Source organism: Schistocerca nitens, chromosome 3 (assembly GCF_023898315.1).
Source record: "Schistocerca nitens isolate TAMUIC-IGC-003100 chromosome 3, iqSchNite1.1, whole genome shotgun sequence".
Taxonomy (NCBI): domain Eukaryota; kingdom Metazoa; phylum Arthropoda; class Insecta; order Orthoptera; family Acrididae; genus Schistocerca; species Schistocerca nitens.
The window spans coordinates 646,040,345-646,062,155 of NC_064616.1; the positions used below are offsets into that span (position 1 = coordinate 646,040,345).

The following is a 21,811-nucleotide window of genomic DNA, read 5'->3' on the forward strand; positions in this document are numbered from 1 at the left end:
CTTCAAGCGCCTGTGGCGTAGCCTTCTGCACGTTTCCAGTGGCGTTCCCTTCTGTGACGCGCTTGGGCGCTGCTGGACAGATACTTCTGCATTGGCTGGCGCCGTTGACGAAGTAGCTGCGGCGTAGGAGAAACCGTTGTGTGTCTTTGACCATCATCTTTCCTTGCAGATCCGTCGTTTCTCCAGGTCTGCGATCTCTAGCGCGTTTCCATACGGTGCAGCCGCGGAAGCCAGCCGCACGTCTTTCCTCGCCATACAGTGCGATGTAGGCGTCGAGCCACGTGGGAGAGGGTAATCACGACTTGTGCGCTTGCCAACACATCTGACACACTTGTCTGGCATGGAACAGTGCCACGCAGCGTGATTGATGCCCTGGCATCGGTAGCATTGCGCCGAGCCCCCTTTTAGCTCTTAGATTTTCTGCTCGCACCGTGAATTTGGCGAGACAAGTCAGTTGAAAACACTTTCTGTTTTACAGATTGTCAGTTGCAATAACCAGGCATAGTGTCTTGTCTACAGCGATATGAGAAGTCCAGAGCTTTTAGTTCTTGTGATCGGAGTCCATATTGAAGGGCAGATCGCGTCGAGTGTGGACTTGTGTGAATAGTGTGGTAACTTACTTTCAGATGCTTCCTGTGTTACTCGTAGGAAATCTTCAGAAGTACGCAGAGATCTCTTGTAAAGGCCTCCGATGGCCATCTTCACGTTTAACAAAGTTATTGTCCAGCTTCAGAGAAGTTGCTGAATGTGGCTGTAGTTCTCTTGAAATTTAAGTACTAGCGGTGGAGCTGGTGGATCGTTATGAACCTTTTTGATGATTTAATATCAGTGTAAACACATTAGCACTTTCTTCTGGGGAAAGTGATTGATAATTTTACACGTCGAGCATTAACTCTAGTTTGCACAAATTAATTCTAGTCTGCACAAAGCCGTCGGCATCTGTTACTGGTGTATAATGAGACTCCTTAACCGCAGCCTTTGCTATAGATCATGCTGGTCGGGTAACGTGACGTGTCAAGTCACCCCAACACAGAGAGATAAGTGGCAGTCGTAGAAAATACATCTTCGTCTTCAGTTCATTTACGAAGAAGTACTTTATTTGCTTGGCTATTACTTACATACAATAACTAGCAGCGAACTGCCATCTGACAAACAAACGTTAGTAAGTTTCTTTTACAATTTGCTTGCGTTAGTATGCGTCAACGTGCCGCACGAGCTACTGGGGTGGGGAAGGGAGGAGGGGGGGGGGCGGGGAAAGTGGAGATTAATTGGGAAAAGCACAAATTCCCAGACAGGAGGTGAGAATTGCCTACGAAAATTAGAAGTTTTGTAACAACAATGGAAACGACAATGAACTACTAAGGAGACTGCCTACACTACGCTTGTCCGTCCTCTTTTATAATACTGCTGCGCGGTGTGGGATCCTTACCAGACAGGACTGACGGAGTACATCGAAAAAGTTCAAAGAAGGGCAGCACGTTTTGTATTATCGCGAAATATGGGAGAGAGTGTCACAGAAATGATACAGGATTTGGGTTGGACATCATTAAAAGAAAGGCGTTTTTTGTTACGACTGAATCTTCTCACGAAATTCCAATCACTAACTTTCTCCTCCGAATGCGAAAATATTTTGTTGACACCGACCTACATAGGGAGAAACTATCACCACGATAAAATAAGGGAAATCAGAGCTCGTACAGAAAGATATAGGTGTTCTTTCTTTCCGCGCGCGCGCTATTGGAATAATAGAGAATTGTGAAAGTGGTTCGATGAACCCTCTGCCAGGTAATGTGATTTGCAGGGTATCCATGTAGATGTACGCAAACACGCTCGAAGCTCACTGTAGATCCACTAGCCAAAACAAACAATTTGTTTGAAAACTTGGAGTCATAGTGCGTGCTAATGCTTTGAATAGCATTGATACTGAAGAAATTTGAGGTCAATTAACGACTGAAATGAGGGCTAAGGTTCATGTATGGGATCACATGCCCCAAGTAGTAGTCCATTAATGTATTTGGTGAGCGAGCTGGCCACGGAACAGGACCAATCCAGTGTCCAAACTGCACATTAATGTCATTGCTAACGTCGAGTGTGAATTGTGGCGGAGCCTAGTCTCAACTACACAGCCTCTAGGAAGCGTGGGCGGACATGTTGAAGGAACGTTTTGTACACGACTGCGACCAGGAAGTGCGCTAAGTCCAAACACAAAATCGTTGAGAATACCAGCCCATACGTTCTTTCATCCACAAAACTGTACATGTGGCTTTTCGACATCCCATACATTGCTATTCCCACTGTTGAACATGTTCTCTTGTAAAGACATACACAGGAAAATTATGGCTTTCTGACACTGCAGTAGAAACCAATTTGCAAAACCCTCTCGACATGGGAAGTTCGCTGGCTGCAATAACTGCAACCTCTGATTATGTAGGCTGACCAGGCGTCCCGGTTTTCACTTTAATGTTCTGGTTCCTCAAGAAAATCGTTCGGGACACATAATTGCCCCGGTTTTTAATCGAGGAACAAAATTATGAAATAATCTCTCATTTAATTAAATATTTGTGAAAAATAAGTTTCCTAGAAGGAGATCGTTATAGAAATATATATTTTCACAATACCCGCTATAGGCTTATCGCATTTGGTTTCAATCGTCTTAACGCCTAAAGAAAGAGGTATGTTGAAAACAAAAGCTGTTATAAGGTACCGCCGCCTCTAGCTTGCCGACCTTCCACTTTGTGGCCCTCTAACAAGTAATACCAAAGGAAGTATAAAGGGCCATCACTTAAACGATTACTTCTAATGGGCCTGCAGTCATATGGAAGTTAAATTTTTGAAGAATGTGAGCGATGCGGCGTGTGTTAGCAGTGCTTATTGAATATTGTTTGGAATGTATGCATGCTTGCTGTAACAGTCTGCAGTCCCACTAAATGACTAAACATTGCAGAAAATATATCCGGGTTACAATAAAAATCAGTCTATTTCTGAAGAAAATTTTATTTGTGTGTAATGTACCGATTACAAAATATCACGGTAAGTGACAAGAAAGGGAAGCGCGTATGTAGCAATGAAGTCTAGCAGAAAGTATAAACACGGGTGTCCCGGTTTTTTCTCTTTGAAATCGGGCTGCCTATGATGATGTTGCAGCACGTGCATTTATTGTTCATGTAAGATACTCTAAATAGTTTAATTTCGATATCATAATCGATGGTTTAGGAAAGCCTGCAACTATGCCATTCATAACTAAGAAAAACTGCACCACAACCTGTTTCGAGAATTTATCCTCATTTTCAAGTGCATTTGTTTACATAAATATTTTTGTGACGTTCTTCCATTGCAGTCAGTGAAACCACACACAAGCTGCGGCAAACACTAACAGTAAACATATCCATACTGCTGTGTATGGATCGATGTCGACTAACACTGCCAGAATAACAAATCCGAGACAGAATCGAGCAGTACTCGAAGAAAGCTAGAAGGCGAAGAGTAGCGGGCAGTACTGTTGTCAACAGCAAATACCGCAGTGAACAGAACGAGTTTGTGCACAAACAAGACATACGGTGCATACCGTGCAGACATTTTCAGTGCGATACAGGTAGAAGATAATTGGGATAAGAAAGTAAACGAAAAGCAACTATTTAAACATCTTGTCTAGGCAGGCATCAGCATACATATACTGTAGGAAGTGCATTACACTACTGTTTACTTTAATGCAATTTATTTACCGACCAGTTTCAGTCCAGGACCGTGTTCTCGGTAGTCAAATTTACAACCGCATATTTGACAGCCGTGAACATGGTCCTGGACAAACCTGTCGGTACATAATCTGCATTACAGTCATTTTTCTTGTGCATTTCCTACAGGAAATGCAATTACTCTGTAGAGCCACTACAAACCAAGGGTCCCTTATACCAAATTACTCAGAAAATATCCATGGGTAACCTCTGAAATTTTGCCTGTGGATTTCGGGTTCACCCTCTAAATATGTTGTCGCTCTTGGTAACTTTTGATGGGCTTTACAAAATGTAAAATTCATTAATGGTACCAGTTTGGTGTACTGTCGAACTCACGATTTTTGTTCTAATTCGGCTCAATGATCAAGGCACTGAATCGGTAGGCAGTATAATCAAATAAAATGTTGACAGGGTTAATGTAGGTAATTATCAATAATGGGATTGAACAGTTTTTTCTAATAAAATAGGTCTTTTTACCACATTTGACTAGAATGACGAATTCTTTAAGACATACTTTGCAGGGGCGAAGTAGCCACAATTGGCCTATCGTGGCGTATAAAGTAAGGAAAAAGAAAAGAAATATTCTCGCAGAAAAAATGGATTCACTTACGATATTTGGTCGGATTGACTGAAGAAACAACTAGCCGTCCGGTTAGCCAAGCGGCCTATCGCACGGCTTTCCGGAGCACGAATCCGCCTGGCGGACTTTCATCGAGATCCGGTGAGCCGCCCAGTCTGTGGATGGTTTTTAGGCGGTCTTCCATCTGCCTCGGCGAATGCAGGCTGGTTCCCCTTATTCCGCCTCAGTTACACTTTGTCGGCGATTGCTGCGCAAACAAGTTCTCCACATACGCTTACACCACCATTACTCTACCACGCAAATATAGGGGTTACACCCCTGGAGCCTGGAGAGAGAGGGGGGGGGGTGTCCCCCGGGGGCCTTTCCGCACCGCACAATAACCCTGGGTTCGGTGTGGGGAGGCGGAGGGGCTAAGTGGACTGCGGTAGTCGTCGTGGGGTTGTGGACCACTGCGGCTGCGGCGGGGACGGAGCCTCTCCGTCGTTTCTAGGGCCCCGGTTAACATACAACATGATCCGAGTTATTATGAATGCTGGATTCCAAGTAACAAGGAGAGATGCGGCAAGTGTGTAGGATCACAGAATGTATTCACGAGCAATGTGCTTGCGTATCACTGAAGGCCATGTTATATGGAAGCGCGTGTGCGGAACTTATCTACTAGTTGGTGTCGAGCGGCCTGTGGTACATGGCGCTCTAATTAATATTATAGTCTAATAAAGCATTGATAATAGATATTTTTCCAAATACTTTTGAGTCAAGGCAAATCCATAATAAAACAATTTTCACTTAATTATCAGAAAAATTTATTTTAACCCACGGGGTAATTACCTCTTGGTTGGGATTTACTGCTCTAGTAAATCGGCCGTGCTGCACTATTAAAACCCTTTGCAAAGGTAAGCTCTCTAAACTACTGCTTAATGTATGTATCATGCGAAGACAAGGGTGAATACGACGGAATGGAGAGTATGAAGAGAAATCTAAGGATACTAGGCGCTGTGGTCCTAATTAGAAGTTCCCCTGAGTCCTGCGACCGTCTTGAATCCGTCAGTGCTGTAGTTTGAATAGACAAACGAGGCATTAAGATCTTTGTGTACTGTAACAGTGTTTCAGTCCCTCAAATCTGTTGTTAAGGTCATCTTTGGTCTTTTATGAAAATAAATTGACGGGTTCTTCGCCTACTGAATTCTTGAGAGCATGGGGAGAAGAATTTGTTTTTGCATAAAATTCTATTACAGAAATGAATTTAAGTTGTTTAACGTGAGGATATCTATGAATGATTTTAGGTATGCTGTATTAACAGTGCAAGCAAACAATTTCTTGGGAACTGCTGCGGCGCAAGTTCATCATCACGAACTACACTGCTGGCCACCGTAAATGCAACACCAAGAAAGACAAGAGGTAGCACAACAAGATTTATTTTGTAGATAACATGTTGACCAAGTATCAAATGATTACGTTTACAGACGTCTGTGACATGTGGTTCCTGCCAGAATCAGTAGCCAGAGTAGCCGCCATTGTTGGAGATCACCGCTGCCACACGTCTCGGCATTGAGTCAAAGAGACGTTGAATGTGTTCCTGGGGTACAGCAGCCCAAGCAACTTCCACATGTTGCCAAAGATCATCTGGTGTGGCAGCTGGGGGTGTAATCTGGGTCACTCGTTGAGCAACCATGGACCACATGTTTTCTATCGGCGAAAGATCCGGAGAGCGAGCCGGCCAGGGAAGCAATTCAATCTGGTTATTGACGAAGAACCTTTGGACAATGCGTGCCACGTGTGGTCGCGCATTATCCTGTTGAAATATGGCTGTGGCCGAGCCCTGAAGGTAAGGAAGGACAACTGGCTCCAGCACCTCGGATATGTAGCGCCGGCTATTTAAAGTACCGGCAATGCGTACTAGAGGCGTGCGAGAGTAATATCCAATACCGCCCCATGCCGCAATACCCGGTGCAAGACCAGTGTGGCGGTGCATTATGCAGCTGTCCAGCATCCTCTCTCCACGGTGTCTCCACACTCGAATCCGACCATCGTGGTGCTGCAGACAGAAGCGTGCCTCGTCAGTAAAGACAACGTCATTACATTCTGCCGTCCACATCAGTCTGTCATCACACCATTGGCGACGGAGACGTCTGTGGTTCTGCGTCAATGGTAGACGAAGCAATGGACGTCTTGCGGACAAACCACTCTGCTGTAAAAGGCGTCGAATGGTACGCGCAGACACTGGATGATGCGTTACATACGCAATGTGCTGTGCTATGGTTCGGGATGTCACTGAGCGATCCGTCACTGCATGCGCACAATTTGCCTATCAGCACGTGCAGTAGTGCACCGAGGTGAATGCGATCGACCACGTTGGTCCGTCGTACCCTCCTGCATCCAACGGTCACATATCCGCATTACAGTTGTTTGGTTTCGTCCAACACGACTAGCGATTTCTCTGTATGATAATCCACAATCTCGGTAAGCCACTATCCTTCCTCTGTCGAACTCGGATACTTGATCAAAAGATGTTCGCTGTTGTCTACGAGGCATAACTGATCGTCTTGTGAAACAACCACAAGGTAAACACACATGCCGAACGTACACTCGTCGAAATCGCCAAGCCTTAAATGGGGCTATGAGGTGGCGCCACAGGCGCGCGTGATGTGCGTCTGCGCTGAAATTCTAATCAGTTGCATATCTCATCGCTGCAAACCCATGGTGTAAATTTCACTTGATTCGGATGCTTCCTTCAGGGTGTTGCATTTACGATGGCCAGCAGTGTATATATCTGAGTGGGGCAGAACATTTGAGTAAAACACTTTTGCCAATTCGTAATGCGTAGAAAGTGATGTATCATACTGACGAATACACAAAGCACCCGATTATCCAAGCTAATGCAGACCAAGCGTCCCAAGGAGAATCCACAATCCAAAATACATGTGTGTTTACCGGAAATATCTTTTTGATATATTTATGAAGCACGCTACACGTCACATTTGAAAGCCAGGCTATACTTGCTGGAAACTGAAAAATTATTTACCAAATTACCATTGAAACACAGTTTTTCGTATCACTTCCTGTCGGTGGGTAGAAAAGTAAAAACATGCATTATTTCAGGCGATGTTTAACACCATGTTTTTATCAACAGAGGGCAAGGATTTTGAAGGGAACCGTTCCAGAAGATCATTCCCTTTTAATGTCGATTTTAAGTGGGTTGGAAATTACGAACTTTAGTACCTTGCTAAAGCGGTAGGCAAACACATGGACCGAAAATCGGCCGTGGAAAAACAGGAAAAATATTTTGGTGATGTCTGGCGGTGGAATTGAGGTACGCATCGTCTTCCTGCTGTAAAAGATGAGTCGTAACGCATACGCTTCATTTTTTATTTTTTCCAAACATCACCCAGCTTAGCGCGGGTAATCCGTGAAATCACACCCTGATAATCGGGAACCTGCTATACCTTCTTTTAAACGTTGGAATATAAAATTTTATTGTCAGCGATTTGTTATTCCTAGTTAATGAAAAAGCTGTGCAGCTATGCGCAATTAATCTTAAACAACAACATTATTTTCAATTAAAACTGTGATCTTAATTTTCCCCGAATGACTTAGAGGGTGCGATTGCAAGGCCCGTGACACCGGGAGGGGGAAGGGGGGGGGTACAGGATGCGCTCTATGGATAAAACGCCTCTGGTTTGCAGACATTCCTATGTCAGGGTCCACTGAGCACACTTCCAAACCATACAGTATGACTGGGCGCCAGATTGTTTTGATGCGAGGATGGCGAGGTGTCGGGTTGCACGGCGCAGCGCCTGCGACCAAACAAACCTGGTTTCCCCTTCCAATTCGCCTTCTCCTTCTCCTTCCCCTTCCCCTTCAGCGACAGATGGCGCGGACAGCTGGGCAGGCGGGCTCGGGCGCAGGCGCAGACACATGGACGCACGTGGCCCCGTGGTCAGCTGGTCGTCATGTTATTCTGTCACCTGCAACACACAAGGCACCTCTTATCTAACCGCAGCCGCGCGTGCTCTCCGCCCCTCTAAATACACAAAGCGTGACTGACGAGTCTTACGCTCGCCCAATGCAACGGCTCAGTTCACTCTGTACGTCTAAAAACAAAGAACTGAACTGAACGTCTACTGCCAAAGCTACGCTATTGTCTGATTTATATTAGGTTTCTTTTCAGTCTCCAGGGAGTTTACGAAATGTCTAGTACGTATGTTCTGCTGATAAGGTAAGAAAGTCATTAAGGCTTGTTTAAAACCCACAACATTCCACTAGGCATCGTCCATCTTGAGAAACTTTGTGCCAACTTAAAGGAGTCGCGCTCCAATTTCTTGTGAGTGCTGAGCGGCACAAATCCGCCCCTCTCCACAGCTTTTGCCGCCTGGGTAGCATAGAACTGAAACAGTACTTCAGTTCCAATGACAATAGATAAGTTACTACAGACAGATTTAGTTTTTCTTAAACCTGAAAACATTTGTTGAATGTCATTTCCCGTTTGTACCTCCTATCCATTGCAAATACTGCTATCAAATTCTTCAGTCGAGTACTATCTCCCTACCACGGACTGCGAATATCCATTTTGTACTTTTTGCTTTCGGATTTCTTAGTTGGTGTTATTACACAGACACACAAAAATTAAATGTTACAGACTAATTCTTTCTGAGCATTTTACAAATTACATTACAAAAGAATTTCTTCTTTGGACAAAAATCACTATGTAAACCAACACTTAATAATCGAATACAGTGAGTTCTGTGGCTTCGTGTTCAAGTGACAGGCTACGAATTCAAAGGTTTCGAATTCGATCCGCGGTTCTAGAATTTTAATTATTTGCCTATCACTTGTCTAATTACAATCAGAACGATATACAAAATATAGAGAACAAGTTTAGTATTATATGAGTAAAAACTGACATCTTAAAAACTAAAACACTGAAAGAAATTAACATAACAGTGTTGCTCTTCCACCATTTTTTTTTACTGAAGCTGGTCATCTGTTTTAAATGAAGAGACACATACTAAAAGAGCACAAATAAAATCTGTAAGAGCTGATAATGGCTACAAAAGGACAGGTAGGATCAGAAAGTATGGCATTAGGGAAGAACTTCAGATACGTTGCGTACAAGGAAAGTTACGGGAAGACGGAAGAAGACTTAACATTATAAGAGAATTGAGCCAGAATGACTGTTCATACATTCGAGAATAGCGAGAGATTTTGGCAGACCAAGGAAAAGTTATGATGGAAACATGCAGTAAAAGCCGTAGGTAGATGAACAGTGCGGAGCCTATGATGGAAACAACTTAGGACTGTGGTACTGCCCTGCCGTAGTGCACATTTCAATTGAATACAATAAGATTGAAAAATCTGGCAACCAGCTCAATGCGCAAATGCATATATTATTAATTAAACTTTCACCGAGCATTTATTCTTTCAATATTTGTATTGTGTAACCCTACTGAGCCAGAGAGGAATGACTTATACGAATGAAGTATTAAGTTTTGATGCTAACTTCGGGGTCAGAAAGGAAATTAATTATTGTGCCACATTAATCGCTCATTTAGCAAATAATACACGCCATAAGGTGGTTTCATTTATAAGTGGCAGTCAAATGAAAACAAGATAGACGGAAAAAAGTAAATTTTTCATTATTTCAAAAATAATCGTCTTAACTGAACACATTAATCCCATTGCGAGGCAACATCAATTCCTTCATGGAAAAACCTTTGCGGTTGCCTATGGAGCCATGATTGTACCCAGATATGCACCTCTTCGTGCGAAGCAAATCTACAGCCGTGAACGTCTTTCTTCATAGCTCCAAAAATACGGAATCTCATGGGGAGAGATCGCAACCGTATGGAGAGCGTCTAAGGGCATCCCAACGAAACTTCTGAAGCGTCATCTAAACAACTTAAACACCATGTGAACGGCCATTATCCTGCAACAGAATGATGCCGTCCGTCAAAATTCCAGGGCATTTGGACTACGCTGCAGAAGTTTCGCTGGGAAGCTCTTAACCGTAAGACATCCTCCATATAGTGCCAACATCTTCCCCACGTAAGTTCGATATTTTTGGTGCCCTGAAAGAGACATTCGTGGCCGTTGATTTGCTTCGGACGAAGCGATGCACAGCTGATCATATAAAATTAATTGTTGGTAAGGCGGGTACCAGGTTGAGATTCATTGGGAGAGTGCTTAGAAAATTTAGTCCATCAACAAAGGAGGTGGCTTACAAAACACTCGTTCGACCTATACTTGAGTATTGCTCATCAGTGTGGGATCCGTACCAGATCGGGTTGACGGAGGAGATAGAGAAGATCCAAAGAAGAGCGGCGCGTTTCGTAACAGGGTTATTTGGTAACCGTGATAGCGTTACGGAGATGTTTAATAAACTCAAGTGGCAGACTCTGCAAGAGAGGCGCTCTGCATCGCGGTGTAGCTTGCTCGCCAGGTTTCGAGAGGGTGCGTTTCTGGATGAGGTATCGAATATATTGCTTCCCCCTACTTATACCTCCCGAGGAGATCACGAATGTAAAATTAGAGAGATTAAAGCGCGCACGGAGGCTTTCAGACAGTCGTTCTTCCCGCGAACCATACGCGAATGGAACAGGAAAGGGAGGTAATGACAGTGGCACGTAGAGTGCCCTCAGCCACACACCGTTGGGTGGCTTGCGGAGTATAAATGTAGATGTAGGTACAATCATGGTTCCGTGGACAACTGGAAAGATTTTTCCCAAGAGGCATTGACCAGCTTGTCTCACAGTGGGATAAATGTATGAACAGTTATGGCGATTACTTGCAAAATAACAGTTTACTTACTTTTTTCCGTCTCTATCATTGTCATTCGACTGCCCCTTATGATGACTACTCAGCATTTCATGCTTAAGTGTTTTACACAGTGTACGTAACACTATCTGATCAAAAGTATCCGGATACTTTGCTGAAAATGACTTAAAAGTTCGTGGCGTCCTCCATCGGTAATGAAGGAATTCAATATGGTGTTGGCCCACCCTTAGCCTTGATGACAGCTTCCACTCTCGCAGGCATACGTTCAATCAGGTGCTGACGATTTCTTGGGGAATGGCAGCCTTTTCTTCACGGAGATGAGGAGAGGTATCTATGTGGGTCGGTGAGGCGTGGCACGAAGTCGGCGTTTCGAAACATCCCAAAGGTGTTCTATAGGATTCAGATCAGGACTCTGTGCAGGCCAGTCCATTACAGGGATGTTATTGTCGTGTAACCACTCCGCCACAGTCCGTGCATTATGAACAGGTGCTCGATCGTGTTGAAAGATGCAATCGCCACCACCGAACCGCTCTTCAACTGTGGGAAGGTGCTTAAAACATCAATGTAGGCCTGTGCTGTGATAGTGCCACGCAAAACAATAAGGCATGCAAAACCCTCCATGAAAAACACGACCACACCATAACACCACCGCCTCCGCATTTTACTGTTGACACCACACAAGCTGGCAGATGACATGCACCGGGCATTCGCCATACCCACACCCTGCCATCGGATCGCCACATTGTGTACCGTGATTCGTCACTCCACATAACATTTTTCCACTGTTCAATTGTCCAATGTTTACGCTCCTCACACGGAGCGAGGCGTCGTTTGGCATTTACCGGCGTGATGTGTGGCTCATGAGCAGCCGCTCGACCATGAAATCCAAGTTTTCTCACCTCTCGCCTAACTGTCATGTTACTTGCAGTGGATCGTGATGTAGTTTGGAATTCCTGTGTGCTGGTCTGTACAGATGTCTGCCTATTACACATTACGACCCTCTTCAACTATCGGCGATGTCTGTCAGTCAACAGACGAAGTGTTGTGCTGTACGTGTCACTTCACGTTTCCACTCACAATCACATCGGAAGCAGTGGACCTAGGGATGTTTGGGAGTGTGTAAATCTCTCGTACAGACGTATAACACAAGTGACACCCAGTCCCTTGACCACGTTCAAAGTCCGTGAGTTCTGCGGAGCGCCCCATTCTGCTCTCTCACGATGTCTAATGACTATTGAGGTCGCTGATACTGAGTACCTGCCAGCACAATGCACCTAATATGAAAAACGTATGTTTTGTGGGTGTCCGGTTACTTTTGATCTCATAGTTCAGACCCATTTTCAGATATTTCTCGAGTGTTCCACTCTCGAACAGCTAAATATTTCCGTCTACACCTGGTTTCTCTTATTACAAGTGGTCCTTTCTCCCTACGTAGGTGGGGAGTCAGCAGAACATTTTGGCATTCGGAGGAAAAAATTGGAGATTTAAATTTCGTGTAAAGATGTCGCCACGGTGGCAAACGCCTTTGTTTTAGTGATTGCTGCCTCAAGTCGTTTATCATCTCCGTGACACGCTCTCATCCGTTCTGCGATAATGTAACACTAGCTGCCATTCTTTCAACCATTTCTGTGCCCACCGTTAGCTGTCTGGTAAGTATCTCACACGACGCAACGATACTCTAGAAGAAGACGGGCAAGCTAGTGTACACATTCTCTTTAGCATATTTGTTGCATCTGGTGAGTGTTTTGTCAATAAAACATAGTCTTTGGTTCGCCTTCCCACCAACATTTTCTGTGTGATAGGTTCAATTTAAGTTGATTGTAATTGTAACCCCTATTTTTAATCCCATTGTAAATTACCAACGAATAATGTCAGGAAGATAAATTTACTTTTTTGTAAACTTTTCTCGGTGTTTTATACCCTTAGCTGCAAACGACTCAATCAAATTTATCAGTGAATTGCCTTGCTCCATACAAATAAGGTTTATTATTTAAAATTTTTTATACCTTAACGCTTTGCAAGAGAATAAAAGTTCAGTTCACTATCCACATTAACAATACGCACGGGGAACAGTAATAGTTGTTGACGAATGACTATCAATGCGAGTTTGACTGGTGACAGCTGGTACGTCGGAAATGAATTTAACTCTTTTTTGCGACTGCTTACGCAAAAAGGTGCACGGAGCTCTGTGGTGACGCGGTAAGTTACTAATGTCATTATCGAGTCGCCCCCACGCGGCACAGCAAGCTTGCTAACTAGAGATCGTAGAGATCGAACGGTCACGAAAGGTGGAGGAAGAGCATACTAACAACAGAAACATCTGGGACAACTCTCCGACGCGCGTCTGGTTTCTGGCACTAGTCGTCGTATATAATTTTAGGCGCAGGGACTTTATATAAAAGCCTACACACACACACACACACACACACACACACACACACACACTAAATGTCACACTGGATCAGCATCACATACTGTCAGACTGAGTTCAAAGGAGATAACCCATTTCTAACGGGATTCCGATTTTAAAGGACCACAAATCCGATAATTCTGTTGGAGAGGTCACACGTACGCAAGTCAAACGTTTTTGTGATACTATATTGCGAAACGAAAATATTAGGGAAGCACTAAACACGATGATGGCTCTGCCAAGCATAAGAAAACGACTCTGACCACTTAACTTCAAAGCTTACTGTGAGAAAATCGTCAGCCATCTTTATCTAGTATCGCAGCACACTTCCGTTGCAGCTAAGACACAGCGGTCAGCGACACAATTTATGGTCGCGCTGCTGTATGCATGCTTGCATTCATGACGTCGCTTGAAAGTTATACAATCAAGGCTGTCACTGCTCTGCAAAATAACGGATCATGAGAATGCCTAGCGAACATTGACCGGAGCATGTTATGGCGAGAGTGATATGCGATCAAATTGGAGTGGTGACCTATTTTTCCTTTTGGGACAGGGTTCAGACCGTTATATTTTGTCAATGGCAAAATAGGGAAGTGCCTATGGGGGGGGGGGGGGAGGGATTACATACTAACATGCTTTCCACCCTATGACAATTGGTTCAAATGGCTCTGAGCACTATGGGACTTAACTTCTGAAGTCATCAGTCGCCTAGAACTTAGAACTACTTAAACCTAACTAACCTAAGGACATCACACACACATCCATGTCCGAGGCAGGATTCGAACCTGCGACCTTAGCGGTCGCGCGGTTCCAGATTGTAGCGTCTAGAACCTCTCGGCCACTGCGGCCGGCCCCTATGACAATTGTTTGGAATGATATTTCTTGCTTCGGTATGATAATGCTCTTGTCGACATAGCAAGGAACAACGCATCGGAGTAGTAATTGTTGCTGTTTTAGTGTGCACAAAAGTATGATCATAAGCGCTCTTCTTTTTGTTGTGATCTTCAGTCCTTGAGGCTGGTTTGATGCAACTCTCGATGCTACTCTATCCTGTGCAAGCCTCTTCATCTCGAGTAACTACTGCAACCTACACCCTTCTGAATTTGTTTGCTGTATTCATCTCTTGATCTCCATCTACGATTCCCCCCGCCCCCCCCCCCCCTCCCCCACGCTTCCCTCCAGCACTAAACTGGTGGTGCCTTGATGTCTCAGAATGTGTCCTATCAACAGATCGTTTCTCCTAATCGGGCTGTGTCACAAATTTCTTTTCTCCCCAATTATATTCAGTACCACCTCATTAGTTACGTGATCTTACGGAATACGAATGCTTGTATTTGGTGAAACGACAGTAGTTTTCCCTCACAAGTACCACGGTGTTCCATGGGCACAAATCTGTAACTTTTAAGAGACTGTACGAGAATGACTACGTTTGTGAAGACGAGGAGAGCAGCTCTGCAGTGCTACACTTGCGAAAACAGTAAGGGAACATGAGGATGTTATAAAAGTACAGCTCTGCCAGAAGCACAACTGCTACTGTTACTAGTTGTACGAGATGTGGCTAGAAAAAAAAACCGGACTAGTACTAGTGAAACAATAAAACGAATGCAATAAGGCTGAAAGTCGCGTGGCCTGTCACGTGACTCTCGCTCCGCCTACTGCTCGAGTTTCATCTGCCTCCTGCACTCAGTCTGCCCGTGGCGTCTGTTTTAAGTAGTTGACGTTTTGTCTGTGCGTCGGAAAATGTTGAGTGTACAGAAAGAACAGCGTGTTAACATCAAATTTTGTTTCAAACTAGGAAAATCTGCAAGTGAAACGTTTGTAATGTTACAACAAGTGTACGGCGATGATTGTTTATCGCGAACACAAGTGTTTGAGAGGTTTAAACGATTTAAAGATGGCCGCGAAGACACCAGTGATGACACTCGCACTGGCAGACCATTGTCAGCAAAAACTGATGCAAACATTGAAAAAATCGGTAAACTTATTCGACAAGATCGCCGTTTAACAATCAGAGCAGTGTCTGAGTTAACAGGAGTTGACAAGGAAAGTGTCGAACAAGTTTACCGATTTTTTCAATGTTTGCATCAGTTTTTGCTGACAATGGTCTGCCAGTGCGAGTGTCATCACTGGTGTCTTCGCGGCCATCTTTAAATCGTTTAAACCACTCAAACACTTGTGTTCGCGATAAACAATCATCGCCGTACACTTGTTGTAACATTACAAACGTTTCACTTGCAGATTTTCCTAGTTTGAAACAAAATTTGATGTTAACACGCTGTTCTTTCTGTACACTCAACATTTTCCGACGCACAGACAAAACGTCAACTACTTAAAACAGACGCCACGGGCAGACTGAGTGCAAGAGGCAGATGAAACTCGAGCAGTAGGCGGAGCGAGAGTCACGTGACAGGCCACGCGACTTTCAGCCTTATTGCATTCGTTTTATTGTTTCACCAGTACTAGTCCGTTTTTTTTCTAGCCACACCTCGTATGTCTACGTCAGTACAGTTCGCGTTTCTGAGTCTAGTCGGGAAACAACTCGATATTCGCTTAACCTAGTGGGAGAATCACCTGGAAAACCACACACTGATTGTTTGGTGTAACTGTTGTGAATCCGACGCGCCGATTCGATCTCTTCACGCATTAAGCAGTACGAGCACGGCCGATTCCTGGGCGACAGTTAGGAGCAGTGTGGCAAATTGAATCGGTCATGGCCATATTGACAAAATGTTCACGAAGACCGCCCAGCGGCTGCGTTCAAGCGGTCATAAAGGTGAAGGGTGTATGAACCTCACCATTAATGTCCGCTTATAGGTTCCGCGCACTTTTGATCAGATAGTGTGTACAAGGAGTCGAATCCGTGTCCGCTGTGGAGCTTAGACAAGCTGACGTACAACGTCGGATCTCTGCGGACTGATTGTGTTTGCAAACTAAGTACTAGACTGTCAGTTCTCTGAACAGAGGTGGGCGGTCTTATAAAGAAGTAGTGAATAACTGTTCACTAAGCCGGTAAAAAAGCATCCATTACAGCTGGTTGGCTTTACTTCGAATTGTGTGATTTGTTAGTTTCTGGCATTTTCAGACTTTCTGGTGCTTGTGTGGTCTTCCTACAAGGAACAAATGCTCCACCACTTGACAATTGTTTAATTAGCAGTATATTAGTTTTTGCTTGAATGCCGCATGTGAAGATTATATCAAGCTTAAGTGACTGCAGCTACAACGGTAGAAGTAAAGGGAGGAGGGGGGGGGGGTTGGAATTACCCGCATAAGTGCGAGTAGGACTCTCACTCTGAGGGTTCCGTAATATATTCTGTATATACATAAATTCGTGTGGCTAAATGGGCTGGTGCAAGTCTTTCTATAGGACGCCACTTCGGAGACTTACCTATCCCTAACCTACCCCAGCTGTAAGTAGGCTGTTTAGGTTTCTATGTTGGTAACGCCATGTAGCGCTCCATATGAAAATCACTGACTGTGCTGTGTGCAGTCTGTGGCTGGTTTCCATTGTTGGAATATTTACCATTGTAGTGTTGGGCAGTTGGCTGTTAACAGCGCGTAGCGTTGCGCAGTTGGAGGTGAGCCACCAGCAGTGGTGGATGTGGGGAGAGAAATGGCGGAGTTTTGAGAGCGTATGATCTGGACGTGTGTCCATCAGAAAGAGTAAATTTGTAAGACTGGATGTCATGAACTGCTATATATATTATGACTTTTGAACACTATTAAGGTAAATACATTGTTTGTTCTCCATCAAGATCTTTCATTTCCTAACTATGCCTATCAGTAGTTAGTGCCTTCAGTAGTTTGAATCTTTTATTTAGCTGGCAGTAGTGGCGCTCGCTGTACTGCAGTAGTTCGAGTAACTAAGATTTTTGTGAGGTAAGTGATTTGTGAAAGGTATAGGTTATTGTTAGTCAGGGCCATTATTTTGTAGGGATTTTTCAAAGTCAGATTGCGTTGCGCTGAAAATATTGTGTGACAGTTTAGTGATGATCAGAATAAGTAAAGAGAGAAATGTCTGAGTACGTTCAGTTTTGCCCAGCTGTTTGAAAATCAAATAATGTAAGAGGTCTATCAGCACAGTCATTCATAAATTTTTTGAAGGGGACGTTTCACAGCTACTCAACGGGGAGTGGGTATCTACAATTTAACGTGGAATCCGAACAAAGTGTTGTTTTTGGCGATTCCTCGCATAGTTTAGAGGTGAATCGTAGGTTAAAACGAAAACTGAAAAATTCTTTGTCCGACCATGATTCGATCTCACAAACTGTTTCGAAGCACGCGCTTTACCACTTTTTTTTGTTGTTGATCTCATTTTGTCAGTTACATTTGTTCGGGGCGGACGTCCCATTACACTCTTTCAAGTTCGTCGCTGATCTATTCACTCAGCTTTTTATTATTATTATTTATTTACTTTCTCAGACGTTAAGTCTGGTTAAAAATGGAAAGTGACGCGGACCTTGATCAAGCGTCACTTCCTTTTAACTGTACGGTATGTGTTACATTGCATTTAGGAACTTTCGGGTAATTGAACATGTATCAATAATTACAGATTTCTGTAGTTGTATATATAAGTTTGGATGTAGCTGTATTGCATTGATGTACTGGTGGATATTGTGTGGTATGACTCCTGTAGTTGATAGTATAATTGGTATAATGTCAACTTTATCCTGATGCCACATATCCTTGACTTCCTCAGCCAGTTGGATGTATTTTTCAATTTTTTCTCCTGTTTTCTTCTGTATATTTGTTGTATTGGGTATGGATATTTCGATTAGTTGTGTTAATTTCTTTTTATTGGTGAGTATGATGTCAGGTTTGTTATGTGGTGGTGTTTTATCTGTTATAATGGTTCTGTTCCAGTATAATTTGAATTCATCATTCTCCAGTACACTTTGTGGTGCATACTTGTATGTGGGAACGTGTTTTACAAGTTTATGTTGTAAGGCAAGCTGTTGATGTATTATTTTTGCTACATTGTCATGTCTTCTGAGGTATTCTGTATTTGCTAGTATTGTACATCCGCTTGTGATGTGATCTACTGTTTCTATTTGTTGTTTACAAAGTCTGCATTTATCTGTTGTGGTATTGGGATCTTTAATAATGTGCTTGCTGTAATATCTGGTGTTTATTGTTTGATCCTGTATTGCAATCATGAATCCTTCCGTCTCACTGTATATATTGCCTTTTCTTAGCCATGTGTTGGATGCGTCTTGATCGATGTGTGGCTGTGTTAAATGATACAGGTGCTTGCCATGTAGTGTTTTCTTTTTCCAATATATTTTCTTCGTGTCTGTTGTGTTATGTGATCTAAAGGGTTGTAGAAGTGGTTATGAAATTGCAATGGTGTAGCCGATGTATTTATATGAGTGATTGCTTTGTGTATTTTGCTAGTTTCTGCTCGTTCTATAAAGAATTTTCTTAAATTGTCTACCTGTCCACAATGTAGGTTTTTTATGTCGATAAATCCCCTTCCTCCTTCCTTTCTGCTTAATGTGAATCTTTCTGTTTCTGAATGTATGTGATTTATTCTATATTTGTGACATTGTGATCGTGTAAGTGTATTGAGTGCTTCTAGGTCTGTGTTACTCCATTTCACTACTCCAAATGAGTAGGTCAATATTGGTATAGCATAAGTATTTATAGCTTTTGTCTTGTTTCTTGCTGTCAATTCTGTTTTCAGTATTTTTGTTAGTCTTTATCTATATTTTTCTTTTAGTTCTTCTTTAATATTTGTATTATCTATTCCGATTTTTTGTCTGTATCCTAGATATTTGTAGGCATCCGTTTTTTCCATCGCTTCTATGCAGTCGCTGTGGTTATCCAGTATGTAATCTTCTTGTTTAGTGTGTTTTCCCTTGACTATGCTATTTTTCTTACATTTGTCTGTTCCAAAAGCCATATTTATGTCATTGCTGACTACTTCTGTTATCTTTAGTAATTGGTTGAGTTGTTGATTTGTTGCTGCCAGTAGTTTTAGATCATCCATGTATAGCAAATGTGTGATTTTGTGTGGGTATGTTCCAGTAATATTGTATCCATAATTTGTATTATTTAGCATGTTGGATAGTGGGTTCAGGGCAAGGCAGAACCAGAAAGGACTTAATGAATCTCCTTGGTATATTCCACGCTTAATCTGTATTGGCTGTGATGTGATATTATTTGAATTTGTTTGGATATTAAGTGTGGTTTTCCAATTTTTCATTACTATGTTTAGGAACTGTATCAATTTAGGATCTACTTTGTATATTTCCAATATTTGTAGTAGCCATGAGTGTGGTACACTATCAAAAGCTTTTTGGTAATCAATGCATGCATAGTGTAGTGACCTTTGTTTAGTTTTAGCTTGATATGTCACCTCTGCATCTATTATCAGTTGCTCTTTACATCCTCGTGCTCCTTTGCAGCAGCCTTTTTGTTCTTCATTTATAATTTTGTTCTGTGTTGTATGTGTCCTTAATTTCTGTGTATTATTATTATTATTCTTTACTTTCTCAGACGTTAAGTCTGGTTAAAAATGAAAAATGACGCGGACCTTGATCAGGCATCACTTCCTTTTAACTGTATGGTATGTGTTATATTGCATTTAGGAACTTTCGGGTAATTGAACATGTATCAATAATTACTGATTTCTGTAGTTGTATATATACGTTTGGATGTAGCTCTATTGCATTGATGTACTGGTGGATATTGTGTGGTATGACTCCTGTAGTTGATAGTATAATTGGTATGATGTCAACTTTATCCTGATGCCACATGTCTTTGACTTCCTCAGCCAGTTGGATGTATTTTTCAATTTTTTCTCCTGTTTTCTTTTGTATATTTGTTGTATTGGGTATGGATATTTCGATTAGTTGTGTTAATTTCTTCTTTTTATTGGTGAGTATGATGTCAGGTTTGTTATGTGGCGTTGTTTTATCTGTTATAATGGTTCTGTTCCAGTATAATTTGTATTCATCATTCTCCAGTACATTTTGTGGTGCATACTTGTATGTAGGAACTTGTTGTTTTAAAAGTTTATGTTGTAAGGCAAGCTGTTGATGTATTATTTTTGCGACATTGTCATGTCTTCTGGGGTATTCTGTATTTGCTAGTATTGTACATCCGCTTGTGATGTGATCTACTGTTTCTATTTGTTGTTTACAAAGTCTGCATTTATCTGTTGTGGCATTGGGATCTTTAATAATATGCTTGCTGTAATACCTGGTGTTTATTGTTTGATCCTGTATTGCAATCATGAATCCTTCTGTCTCACTGTATATATTGCCTTTTCTTAGCCATGTGTTGGATGCGTCTTGATCGATGTGTGGCTGTGTTAGATGATACGGGTGCTTGCCATGAAGTGTTTTCTTTTTCCAATTTACTTTCTTCATATCTGTTGATGTTATGTGGTCTAACGGGTTGTAGAGGTGGTTATGAAATTGTAGTGGTGTAGCCGATGTATTTATATGAGTGATTGCTTTGTGTATTTTGCTAGTTTCTACTCGTTCTATAAAGAATTTTCTTAAATTGTCTACCTGTCCATAATGTAGGTTTTTTATATCGATAAATCCCCTTCCTCCTTCCTTTCTGCTTAATGTGAATCTTTCTGTTGCTGAATGTATGTGATGTATTCTATATTTATGGCATTGTGATCGTGTAAGTGTATTGAGTGCTTCTAGGTCTGTGTTACTCCATTTCACTACTCCAAATGAGTAGGTCAATATTGGTATGGCATAAGTATTTATAGCTTTGGTCTTGTTTCTTGCTGTCAATTCTGTTTTCAGTATTTTTGTTAGTCTTTGTCTATTTATTATTATTATTATTATTATTATTATTATTATTATTATTATTATTATTACTACAGAGAGCAGGTAACCCTCTTCACAACGTTATGAACTGCCCGTCCGGTCACTGAAATGTTTGTTCTCTTTCTGTAGTCTTGGCAGTTGTCATACTATAGACTAGCTGTAGAATATGGATCATGTGGTAAGAATACATAACCGGCGCACGTAAATGTGATGAATAGTGAGAGCAGGCGAGATACCACGCAGAAGTCTCACAGAAATGAAAACAACAAATAAACGGGCGTGACCTATGTTACAACAAAAGGAATTCACGAGTCAAACCTTCCAAAACGGAACAATTTTAAAAAACGCCAAAAAAATATGTTTAGACAGAGCACGGAAAACTGTGTGCTTGTGAAACTGTTGAGCTCATTTGTTGCGGCTTATATGGCAGAACTTATGTTTTCATCATTTCCTTGGGAGTGATCACATTCACATTCGTGTGAACACCTATATCGGGTAAGGAGACATCTCTCTCTCACTTACCATTCGTACA

At 42.4% G+C, this 21,811-nt stretch overlaps 1 protein-coding gene across 2 annotated transcripts in view; it reads right to left on the reverse strand.

Annotated features, from left to right (window-relative positions):
- Positions 1-21,811, reverse strand: part of LOC126248601 (protein FAM214A) — a 234,427-nt gene that overhangs the window by 72,771 nt on the left and 139,845 nt on the right. For both annotated transcript variants that reach the window (XM_049949737.1, XM_049949738.1), the window contains exon 3: positions 8,122-8,276. The gene's annotated coding sequence lies outside the window, so the exon portion shown is untranslated. The remainder of the gene's footprint in view (positions 1-8,121; positions 8,277-21,811) is intronic.